The 12,283-nt window shown below is 53.7% G+C and overlaps 1 long non-coding RNA gene across 1 annotated transcript; it reads left to right on the forward strand.

Moving 5' to 3' along the window:
• Positions 1-4,616: 4,616 nt before the first annotated feature.
• Positions 4,617-6,191, forward strand: LOC123465643. The gene is made up of 2 exons (XR_006640899.1): positions 4,617-4,805; positions 5,934-6,191. It is a non-coding gene; the product is annotated as an uncharacterized LOC123465643 (long non-coding RNA).
• The last annotated feature ends 6,092 nt before the right edge of the window (positions 6,192-12,283 follow it).

The following is a 12,283-nucleotide window of genomic DNA, read 5'->3' on the forward strand; positions in this document are numbered from 1 at the left end:
TGAACTGGGCTCCCATCACAGACTGCGGTGGGCACGTGGTGGCCTCGATACCAGGCCCCCTTCCCACTGCCCACCAGCTCGTCTGTGAGAGACCTCGCTGGTCGGGCCTCACCTGTGTGACCTCCTCACCGTGGCAGGTTTGGGGACCAAGTTCTTGCTCTCTCTCTGGGTGTAGGTCAAGAACTGTTATGTTATCCCAGAGCTGCTGCCAGAGAAAAAGAACCACGTACAGTGTTTTATGAAACGACTGAGCTGCTGGATCAAACCGATCCTGAAGCTCTTCACTTGGAATGTTTTGCTCTTCTTGGATGACACCTTCCTGATTGTTTCATTGGGATTTCAGTAACTTGGAAAGTCAAGTGCCCTTCTCATTAACACCAGGTTCTGGCCAGGAACCCGTGTTCCCTCCATGGCTGCCGTGGCCTCATCCTGGGATTCTACCACGATTGAGGAGAAGACCAATCTTCTACCAAGATTGAGTGTGTGAATTTCTCAGTCAGGTCTCAGCTCGCTGCACTGGAACCGTGTTTATTGATTCAAGGGTCACTTTACTGCAGGGCTAGGCTTCTGAGACGTTTCTTGTATATCTTGGTTTGTTGTTATTGTTTTTATTGGGTGATTAGATTTTATTAGCACTGCCCAAAGGAAACTGCTCCTTTCTGTCTTGTGAAGTGAGTGTCTCGTGAACATGTCCAGAGGCCGGGCTCTGGACGGGCCTCTCTTCTCAAATACTCCCTTGTCCAGGGTCAACTTTGACCCCCAGCACATGCAGGGCAATCAAGCTGATGTTTTCACACATGTTTCAAGGGCTCCTGTTAAGGCAGGTTTTCTTCTTACATGTGTATTTTGCATTTGCTGTTTGGAGTCCGTTCTTTCCATCTCTGTGAGCAGCGCTGACCTTGAAGTCTGCCCCGGGCCCTCCTGTGACACAGTCTCGCCTTGGACATGGCTCTCTGTCTGGCGCCTGGCCTCCTGCCCCGTGTGCAGAGTGGGCAGAGGCGCCGTGGCCCCCAGGCCTCGAGGCCACCCCCATGTCCCCCATCCTGTCCCCCGCCTGCTCATCATCACATCACCGGCCAGGCTCCTGGGACACCATGGGTGGGAGGGAGCTGTCAGAGGTGGGCTTCGGCCTGGCTGGGGGACAGCGGCCACCGCCCTTCCTGTTTCAGCCCTGAGGCCTGGGCACTGCTCGCTGTGGGATGGGGCAGGTCCCAAGGGCCCCTGTAAATGAGGCCGTGGGGATGGCTGGGGAGGGTCCTTGGGGCAGAGAAGGCTCACGCCCGCCCTGGAGGGTAGCTTCCACAGCGGCACCCTTGAGGACACAGTCCTGGCGTTTTCTGAGCCTCCACTCTGTCCCCGCACGCCTCCCGGCTGAGGCCCTGCTGGACGGAGCTGGGCTCCAAGCGGGGAAGGGCCGACCATGTGATTGCATGTCCAAAGGCAACACAGGGTCTGGGGAGAAAAGTAAAGCAGGAGCAGAGGAGGGGCTCTCCGTGAAGGATGGCCAGTGCTGTTCTGATGAGATGACCGGAGAGGAGCTGGGCTGGGTGGGGAGATGCTGGGGGGTGAGGGAGAGCCAAGCCCAGGAGGACTTCACGTCGCTTGGAAGCCCTGGAGGAGCCGCGGGGGATGCAGGGCTCAGGGAGGTGGGGCTCAGGGGTAAGCGGGAGACAGAGGGGTCGGGGTCCTGGGGCTGGACTGGGGGCAGCGGCTGGACACGGGTCAGCACGTGGTAGGTAGAGCTGGGAGGAGCTGAGCTCCAGGGGGAGTGGGCATGGGGCAAGAAGAAAAAATGCTGAGTTTCACCTGGATGATAGTCTCAGGGGACAGAAGGCAGCAACGGGGGCCCTGGGGGCGGGACATGGGGACACAGGGGTGGGATGGGGGGACGGGACACAGGACGGAGGTCCCTTCAATGGCAGGAGAGACCCAGAGCCTGTACACCGGGAGCCCCACGGAGCTGCTGTGGGATGATGTTTCTCTTTGTGTTTTCTGAGGATGTACATGAGTCTACATGGTTAAGATATTTCAAACCTGTTAAACGCAAAATAATTAGAAGCAGAAAGAGCCTGTATAACCGTATTCTGAATTGAGGAAAGTAAGTCAGTGAAATACAGAAGCAAAGACAATTCTTCCAGGACATTTTTCTGTCTAATTCCTGCACCTGGGATTCTCAATGACCCAGTTTCTTGGAAAGAGGGATATGCGTGCATCTTAAACTTGCAGCCAGCCTGATGGAGCGTCCCCAGTGTCCCCAGGACTGGGGAGGTCTCTCTCCCACCCTGATTCTAGGAGAGGCCAGGTGAGAAAGAAGTTTGGGCCACTGTTTCCAGCTGGACCCACCTTGTTCTCTTCTGGGGAGGGTTGTGTCCTGGGGCCCGGGACTGCTCAGCTGCAGTCCAGGCCTTGGCGAGGTTGGGGGCCCGGGGCCACAGGCAGGAGGGCCAAGCAGACACAGCAGCTGCCCTGGGCGACGAGGAGGTCTGCGGCCCTGGAAGTTTTTGGGCCCAGCTGTGGGCCTGCCCGGGCTGGAGACTTTGTCAAGAGATGACTCAGCACCATTGCATGAAGACCCGGGAGGCCCAGCTGTGGCCGCCCCCGCCCTGCCGCCTCCTCCAGGGACCCCTCCTGGCCTCTCCGGATTCCTGCACCCACCAGGTGGGTCAGACCGAGCCCTCAGCCCGGTGTGGCTTTGTGGTCAGGGCCGGGCTAGTGGCCAGCGCTCTCCCACCTGCGCTCAACTCCAAGGGGCAGCAGGGAAGGGGCTGCAGTCCCCTGTTGCACCCTCCCGTCCACGGCCGGGGCCCCTCTGCTGTGCTCTGCCCTCGGCTGCCCGCACTGCCCTCGGGACAGCCAGCTCCCCTCAGGGAGAAGCACTCCTGAGCACATGTGTGTGTCTTCTCTGCACCTGCACCCATGGAGCCCCGAGGACTCCGTCCTTCCACACCTGTCCAGGGAGGCTGCCCCTCAGAGTCCTGGGTTGGGCAGGGGCTTGTCATCCTGACCCACCCGCCTCTTTCCACAGCTGTCCCCAACACACAGTGGCCAGAACGTGGTCACCTCCCTGGAATGGACCCCAGTTAGTCAGTCTTCACGCACATGAATTTCTAGAAGCTACTATTTCCCCACTTGCCAGAAATGAAACAACAAAAAGCAAACTAAATGGAAGCGATCACATGGGCTTCAGTCAGGCCATGTTTTCCAAGCCCGAAGCTCGGGGATGGTCCGGATGCTGGTCAGCGGCCGCTCAGGCGCCGGCTCCTCCCCCCAGGGCACGGGTTCCTCCCCTCGGGGCTCCAGCTTCTCCCCGTGGGGTGCGTCCTCGTCCATCTCACCTACAGGCCCTCCCCATCGGTGTCCTGGCCTTTCTCTGGGGGGACGGTGCCAAGACCACGGAGCCAGCTCCCGGATGGAAGGAGACAGACGTCCATCATGACTCAGGGTTGGGGCAGGGGGCTCGCAGTCCACCCGGCCTGCAGTGCCCACGTGTCCTCTGTACAAGGCTGCAAACTGGAGGTGCTGGCCTTGCAGGGTCCCCAGGCACCTCTGTACCTGGCCAGTTACAGACTTGGGCACAGTAGGGGCTGACTCCCGGACCCCCAAGCTATCTCCTCCAGGTGTGAGGGTGACTCCGGGACCCCCAAGGCCATGTCCTCCAGGTGGGGGTCCTGACTCCTGGACCCCACAGGCCATCTTCTTCAGGTGAGGGGGTGACTCCTGGACCCCCAGGTGGGGATCCTGACTCCTGGACCCCCAGGCCATCTCCTCTGGGTGGGGGGGCTGATTCCCTGGATCCCCCAGGCCATGTCCTCCAGGTGCAGGGAGGGGTGACTCCTGGACCCCCAGGCCGTCTCCTCCAGGTTGGGGGGAGCTGTAGATGCAGGCAGATCCCAGAGCTGCTCCCCTGAGTTCTGCTGCCCCTCTCGAGGGCGCTGGATGACCAGAGGCTGCGGCGAGGCTGAGGCCAGGCCAGGGGCAGGAGGGCCTCTGGGGCTGGACCCGGCACCTGCGGGCCTGGCCCTCTCCGTTCAGTAGTAGGATGCCCGGCCAGCCTCACAGACGCAGGCGGAGGCGGTGCCCCACGAGTCTGCTGTCAGCTCTGCTGTGTGAGTGTGAGTGCCCGAGAGAAGTGGCGGAAGAAAGCTCTCTGGGCCCCGGCCGTCAGCTTATCTGTCAGAGGCTCAGCCCCCGTGCCCGTGGTCCCTCGGCGTCTGCGGAACAAGGAGCAGAGCTGCCCGTGAGTCTGCCGGGGACGGGGCAGGGCTGTGTGTCCACGGAGTTCATTAGCACTGGGCCCTGTCTGCTCTGCCCAGCACGCCTCCTGCTCCACCAGGGTCGTGAGGGGCGGTCAGGGAGCAGAGATGATGACCACCTGGGCTCTCCGCCTCCCAGGCCTCTGCCAGCTGTCAGGCCATTAGCGAGACCTCCCTGGAGGTCAGGAGGCGGGGGCTCCGGGCAGGGCTGAGGGCCCCAGGGAGGGCGCAGTGTCTGCACAGAGGCCATGAGCAACCCTGCTGAGGCTCATCTCAGGACTGTGTGCGCAGAGCCCTGAGAGCCTGCGCATGGGCCGGACGTGGTGCAGCACCATTTAACAAGTGCTAATTAAGTGTCTCTCTGCAGACACCCAACTAATCACGGGGTTAAGAGGATGGGAAGATGCTGCCACCGTGAGCGACCACAATCTGTCATTGGCCGTCTGCCACCGTGTGTGAATGGTCATCTGGAAGAGCTGTCCAAACCGGGAGACCCTCATGGCGGTTCCTGGGGGAGGCAGCTGGGAAGGTTGGGGTGTCCTGTCTAAATTGGTGAGACCCCCCATAGTGGTTCCTGGGGGAGGCGGCTGGGGAGGGTTGGGGTATCCTGTCCAAACCAGGAGACCCCCACAGCGGTTCCTGGAGGAGGCAGCTGGGGAGGGTTGGGGTGTCCTGTCTAAACTGGAGAGACCCCCATGGCAGTTCCTGGGGGAGGCAGCTCGGAGCATTGGGGTGTCTGGTCTAAACTGGCGAGACCCCCATGGTGGTTCCTGGGGGAGGCAGCTGGGAGGGTTGGGGTATCCTGTCCAAACCAGGAGACCCCCACAGCGGTTCCTGGAGGAGGCAGCTGGGGAGGGTTGGGGTGTCCTGTCTAAACTGGAGAGACCCCCATGGCAGTTCCTGGGGGAGGCAGCTCGGAGCATTGGGGTGTCTGGTCTAAACTGGCGAGACCCCCATGGCGGTTCCTGGGGGAGGCAGCTGGGAGGGTTGGGGTGTCCTGTCTAAATTGGTGAGACCCCCCCATGGCGGTTCCTGGGGGAGGCGGCTGGGGAGGGTTGGGGTATCCTGTCCAAACCGGGAGACCCCCACAGTGGTTCCTGGAGGAGGCAGCTGGGGAGGGTTGGGGTGTCCTGTCTAAACTGGAGAGACCCCCATGGCAGTTCCTGGGGGAGGCAGCTCAGAGCATTGGGGTGTCCGGTCTAAACTGGCGAGACCCCCATGGCGGTTCCTGGGGAAGGTGGCTGGGAGGGTTGGGGTGTCCTGTCTAAATGGGAGAGACCCCCATGGCAGTTCCTGGGGGATGCGGCTGGGAGGGTTGGGTGTCCCTGTGTCTTTGCATGTGGGTGGCATGGCTCCTGTTTCTCCTGGTCAGGCCCCCTCGCCCTGGCCAGCTGCAGGGAGGGGTGCCTCTGGTGCACCTGAGCGTCCTGGTCCCCGTCGGTCGTGTTTGACCATCACCCGCCCCCACCCCTGCAGTCCATCCCAGGGAGCCTCCTGCAGACCCCTCCTGGGGGCTCAGCCTGTGGCCTGTGTGAAGATTAAATTCTGAAACAACGGGACACCACTCACGAGGGAGCACACGCAGGGCCCCCGAGAGGCTCGATATTATTTATGAAAGATTTTTCTCACTTTGTGTTCCCTAAATACTGTTTCCTAAGCAATCTGCTAATTTTTCACTAGGGTCTTACACGTTCCCTGCCTCTCGCCATATTGACTCATCAGATTTTTCAACTGAGTAACTGATGAATTAATAATTCCAAATAATGGATGGTGTTACAGAATGTTAATGCATCTCTGCGGGGTACATGAAAGCCAGTGCGTCGTCGGAGAAGAGGAGCGGCCTCCACGCTTATTAATTTAGCCATCTAAATGAGAGTCAGAATTTCAGCCTGAATAAATATCGGGAGTTTGTTTAGGTCCCAGAGGTCTTTCAAAAAGTCAGTTATTGAAAGGCTTGCTTGGAAAGCTTTTAACCTCTGCGTAATTACCATGGCGCTTGGCACCATTTGACTTCCATTAATACAGAATGGGGGCGATTCTCCTGCTGTCATTAGCCTAGGTTAAGTGAGTTTGTTTTTTATAATTGTGTCCTGGTGTGGTGCACGCAGATAAAGGCAGTGCCATGTCGGCCGGGAGCCCTCCTGCTACGGGCAGGCTTCCTCCAGGGCCTCGTCCTTCAGGGTCCCTGGCCATCACTCCACCGTCTTCTCAGTGAAAAGCAAAGTGTTGACACAGAGCTAAACAAACACCACCCCACCCCACCCCCACACACACAGGTGAATGTGGGGGCGTCTGAATGAAGTTGGTGAGTTGTATCAGTATTAACGCCCTGGATGTGATATGAGATTACAGTTTGGGGGAAATGGGTAAAGTTACATGGGATTTCCCCATGGCATTATTCCTTATAATTGTGTGCCTATTCACAATGATCTCAATAGAAAAATCTAATTACAAACGTTGGTTCCTACCACCCTCATTGGGATTCTGATGGACCCATTGCATTACAGACTTCCCTCGAAATCCTTCCAAAAGTAACTTTAATGGGCCCGTTGAAACACAAAGCATTTAAGAGACATAAGTAAAACAAACCAAAGCCTTGTGTTGGGGTGTTTGCTCTCTTATTTCCACTTGACTTTGTGTAAAATTAACCAAACAGAAGTCTGTTTTTGAGACATTCCAGATGTTGCTAGGAAATGACATTGAACTCTTGCCTCATATGCACAGTCTGTGTGCAAAGCCGTCCGTGACTTCCTACCCGAGCTCAGGTTGGCATTCAGAGTCAGATGCACGAGGGCAGGCCTTGGGAGACCACGTCTCTCAGCTGGAGTCAGATCCTGCCTGCTTTGTCAGTGAGATTCCCTGGAGTGTGGACATGCACACTCGTGGGATCTAAGTAGTGGCTACAGAGACCCTCATGGACCACGAAGCAGAAAATATTTACTATCTAGTCATTTGCAAAAACGGTTTGATGACCCTGCATTGGGCCACCTGCTCTCAGCAGCCCTCCCACAATGAGATTGCCCAGTTGGCCCACTGTTCTGGGCGGACGAGACTTTAGCCCTGGCAGTGCCCCAAGGAATGAGGGTGAGGGGCTGGGATCCCCTGCCCACAGGGAACTCACCATCTGCCGCCAGCACCACCTGGGCCGGGTGTGGAGCCCAGCTGGCCATCTCGGCCGTTGCGTCTCGCCCCCTCCCAGGAAGGCCCTCCCAGGCGGGGCCACTGCTCTTCCTTGGGAGACCTGGATCTGGGTCAGGGGCTCCGAGGGTGGGGGGTGGGGAGCAAGAAAGAAAGAAGAGGAAAGAGAGGGAAATAAAACAAATCAATACCCTTCCCTCCAAATGTGGTTTCACCCTAAATTTCCAAAATACATAAAGAAAAACTAATATTGAGAAAGAGTCAACAAAACAAATCCATCATCAACACATTAAAAGACTTCAGCTGCAAGTGGTTTTCAGAACCATCTGTCAAACATCTAAAATAGCTGTATTCAGGATGCTCAAAGAGGCTGGTGAAGGCAAAACTTTTATTTAAAAGGATGAAAACCAACAAGGTATCTTATGAAAAAGTTGCAATTGGAAATATTAGAAAAATTAGAAATTCAAAGTATTAGGAACGGGAGTCAGACGTTCCTAATACTGAATGAAGTATTAGGCAGAGTCAGTATTCAACCTCAGGAGTCAGACGGCAGAGGAGGGCGGGAGTCCCGCTTTGCTCTGACACGGCGTCTGCGCAGAATGGAGCCTGAAGGGTGAAGGAAAACAGAGTTAAGACTCACGAAGGGCAAGTTTGCAGAGCCCAGTGTTCTGATGAGACGTTCAGGAGAAGATGAAGGATAGCAATGGGGAAGCAGACTTTGCAGAGGGAATGGCTGAGCACTTCATGAAATTGAAGATGGGCGTGGCTCTTCAGATGGCGTGTTCCCCGAGTAAGCGTGAGGACAAATAAAGCAGGTGCCCGACCCCCGGGAAGGTGACTCTACAGAGCAGGAGGGAGGCGGACAACCTTAAACGCTGCTGGAGTGGAAAAGGCAGGTGCAGCCTGAGGGGACGGGAGGAGACTGATGGAGCCCCTTTCCACAAGTCACAGAAGACAGGCTGGGGGGCAACGTCTTCTAAGAGTTGGAGGAAGTAACCGTTGCCCTAAGATTTAGACCCACCCAGGTTGTAATTTTTATTTGAGGCAAAACTAGGTCAGTGCTGGTCCTTCAGGACTAAAGAATTTACTGCCTTATAGCTTTATTAAAAGAGCTATCAAAAGATGTTCTTTAAAAGAAACATCACAAAAGTGAATGCAGAAGGAACAGTGTAAATTTTTTTAAAAATCAAGGAAATATAAGGAATAGTGATCAGAAAATACAGAATAAACTCATCAGTATTCACCATGAATATAATCAAACTCTACTGTAAATAGACAGAAGTTACATGATTGAATGTCTTCAAAAGCTTATACAAAGCATGAGCAAAGCAAAACTGCAAACAGCTGAAAAACAAAGAGATTGAAAAAATGTGCCAGGTAAATATTAAAGTAGTAATATTAATATTAGACAAGCCCAAATTTAAGATATATACTAGAGTTAAGAAGGTACATTAGGTAATGAAAAAATGAAGTAAAACATAAGAAGATATAAGAATTGTAAACTCATGTTCACTTAATAAAAGCTTCAAAATATATACAAAACCTAAAAGAATTATAAGAAGAAACAGGTATACCCAGTAAGATAAAAGATGAGTGTAACACACATTAATTTTTTAGGATAAATAAAAATTAATTGTGCCTCTAAAGATTTACCTGACAAAATCAACACATTTGACAAAATATATACTTATCTATATCTATTTTGTGCATATATGTGTGTTTATATATAGGATTATGCCTGCAGAAATAAATAATACACACTGTGTATACACATGTATAATTAATGCATAAAATGTATATGAAACATATAAAATTAGCACTGTAATAAATATTAGTGAAGTCTGAATATTTTAATTGACAAAATTTTTCTCTGTTTACTATAAAGAAATAAAACTGAATTCTCAGTTCAGTTCAGTCCCTCAGTCGTGTCCGATTCTTTGCGACCCCATGAATTGCAGCACGCCAGGCCTCCCTGTCCATCCCCAACTCCCGGAGTTCACTCAGACTCACGTCCATCGAGTCAGTGATGCCATCCAGCCATCTCATCCTCTGTCGTCCCCTTCTCCTCCTGCCCCCAATCCCTCCCAGCATCAGGTTCTTGGATGAGTCAACTGTACACATGAGGTGGCCAAAGTACTGGAGTTTCAGCTTTAGCATCATTCCTTCCAAAGAACACCCAGGACTGATCTCCTTTAGGATGGACTGGTTGGATCTCCTCGCAGCAGGAAAGCATAATTTTTGAAACTTAAAAAGGTGCTCCTAAATGCTACAGATGTGATGGGAAGGCACCGCCACTGAGAGACCTGGTGTGATCACCACATCAACACATGTTCCAGCTGAACAAGGCCTCAGGGGGAGTCACGGTCTTACCCGGATTTATTAATGAAAACAAACAAATGTTCAACTCTAGGATAGAGTAAAATGAATATAAATCTAAAGGAAGTGAAAAGAAAGAATAAACACAAGAGAATGAATCAGTATAACACCTTATAAAGAAAAAAATCATGAGGTTCTACAAACGCATTTTTTTAATCCAAGAAAACAAACCTTCTTAATACAACTGATAAGAAGAAACACACTAATAAGAAAAAGTGAATATGACTTAAAAAAAAAACTAGAGATATTTGAAACTCAAAAAGAGTACTGCGATAGACTTTGCTAAGTCACTTCAGTCGTGTCTGACTCTGTGCGACCCCATAGACAGCAGCCCACCAGGCTCCCCCGTCCCTGGGATTCTCCAGGCAAGAACACTGGAGTGGGTTGCCATTTCCTTCTCCAAAGCACAAAAGTGAAAAGTGAAAGTGAAGTTGCTCAGTCGAGTCCGACTCTTAGCGACCCCATGGACTGCAGCCTTCCAGGCTCCTCCATCCATGGGATTTTCCAGGCAAGGGTGCTGGAGTGGGGTGCCATTGCCTTCTCCGGCGATAGACTTTAGGTTGTGAAATAAATATGTTTGTCTAAGAATCAGAAAGTAAACTAAGATCAGAACAGAAAAGTCATTAGCTTCTCAGTACACGCAGGTTAGAAGCGTGTGACAAAAGTCAACACTCACAAGTGGTAACGAAGCTGGGAACAATCAGGCACGTAAGACATCACACTTAAAGAAGGGGCTACAGAAGCGTCTCCATTTATGTGAAGAACAACATAAGGCTGCTCGCGATGAGTTCTTGAATTTCACGTGGCAGGGGAGGGCAGGGAGGTCCTGCTGCTGCTGCTGCTGCTAAGTCGCTTCAGTCGTGTCTGCTGTGCGACCCCATAGACGGCAGCCCACCAGGCTCTCCCATCCCTGGGATTCTCCAGGCAAGAACACTGGAGTGGGTCGCCATTTCCTTCTCCAATGCATGAAAGTGAAAACTGAAAGTGAAGTCACTCAGTCGTGTCTGACTCTTCGTGACCCCATGGACTGCAGCCCACCAGGCTCCTCCGTCCATGGGATTCTCCAGGCAGGAGTACTGGAGTGGGAGGCCATTGCATTCTCCGTGGGAGGTCCTAGCTGCAGTAATAAGACAAGAAACACTTTGACTTGAAAAGAAAGCTCTGAATCACCATGTTTGCAGGTAATGAACAATAGAAAATCAGAATCAATAGAGGACCCAGGCCCAGGAACAAACCTACCCCCAAAATGTGTGCAATTTCTATGGAAATAAAAGGAAAATTTATGACAGAAAAGAAGGTCTGAAAACATGGAGACAGAAGCCGTTGGCAGATTAGAAATCTCGATATTTCAAATCTGTAAAATCAAAACACAGTCCCCACAGTGTCTTTCCTGGACTTGAGGATCGTACTCTGAGGTCCCCATGATAAGAGTGAAAGGCAGGAGTGGACAGAGTCGTGCAGAAGGCGGGGCAGAGGGCTTCTGGACCAGCTGCGTCCAGGGCAGGGTGCAGGCCGCGGTCTGTCTGGGGGCTGAGGGAGGGGGCGCGGGCTGAGGCAGGCAGGGGCCCGGCCCGCGGGGTTTTCTTTCTTCCGAGAGAGGTGCCTGGAGCAAAAGTGGCAGAGCGTTCACGCGGATTAATCTCACTGTGAGTCAGGAATGTCCTCTCGATCTCTGCAACGTGTCCTTCTCTCAATGATACTTTCAGAGACAGACTCTGCTCACCCAGGGCTGTGGACTTCTGCGTCCTTACCTGTCAGCCTCCAGACTCTGGACGCCCCCAGCCTGTATCTGCCCCTCCCCACCCCACATGCTCTGGTCTGCTTCACCTCCTTCCCCCAGCCTTTCGGCTGTGGGAGCTGCCGTGCTTCCCCAGGGCCCCAGAGCGCGTGGGGCCATCCGCACGCCCTGGGCACGCAGCCCTCTGCTGTGCCTTAGAGGCACTGCACCCCCAGCCTCCCGGGGCAGCCTTGAATTCTTCTCCACGGCAGGGCTTTGCGGAGGAGGTCAGTTCAGGAGAAAACTGGTTGCCAGACAGCAAGCGGGCACATTGCTTCACTCACGGAGCAGTCAGCATGGAACACTTGCTGCCCCTGGTTGAAGGCTTCTAAAATCTCCATGGCGACATGAATGGTGCGGTGCTCCTTCCAGAAGCTCGCTGCCGCCGTCAGGAAGATGCTCTCCTTTAGCCTCCCCTGGAGTCTGCAGACAGGAGGGGGTTTTGCATGGTCACAGCACAGCACAAACAACATGGGCGACTTCTGAGACCCCGTGACCATTACTTAAGGTCCAGGGTCACATGGCGAGGACACCCAGCACCCCTCCAGACCCGAGTAAGCCAGGCTTTGGGGCCAGGTCCTGCCTCGTGAGTCACCTGGGCAGATGCCACCAAGAGTGGAGACAAGACGTCCCAGCTGGACCTCAGAACCCTGAGCAAGATGAACGTCACCCCCTGCCCAGGTGTTAAGAGGCAGAGCTTTATCTTAGCCGTACAGATTCAGCTCCTGCGTTTTGGAAA

The sequence above is a fragment of the Bubalus bubalis genome, chromosome 4 (genome assembly GCF_019923935.1).
Source record: "Bubalus bubalis isolate 160015118507 breed Murrah chromosome 4, NDDB_SH_1, whole genome shotgun sequence".
Taxonomy (NCBI): Eukaryota; Metazoa; Chordata; class Mammalia; order Artiodactyla; family Bovidae; genus Bubalus; species Bubalus bubalis.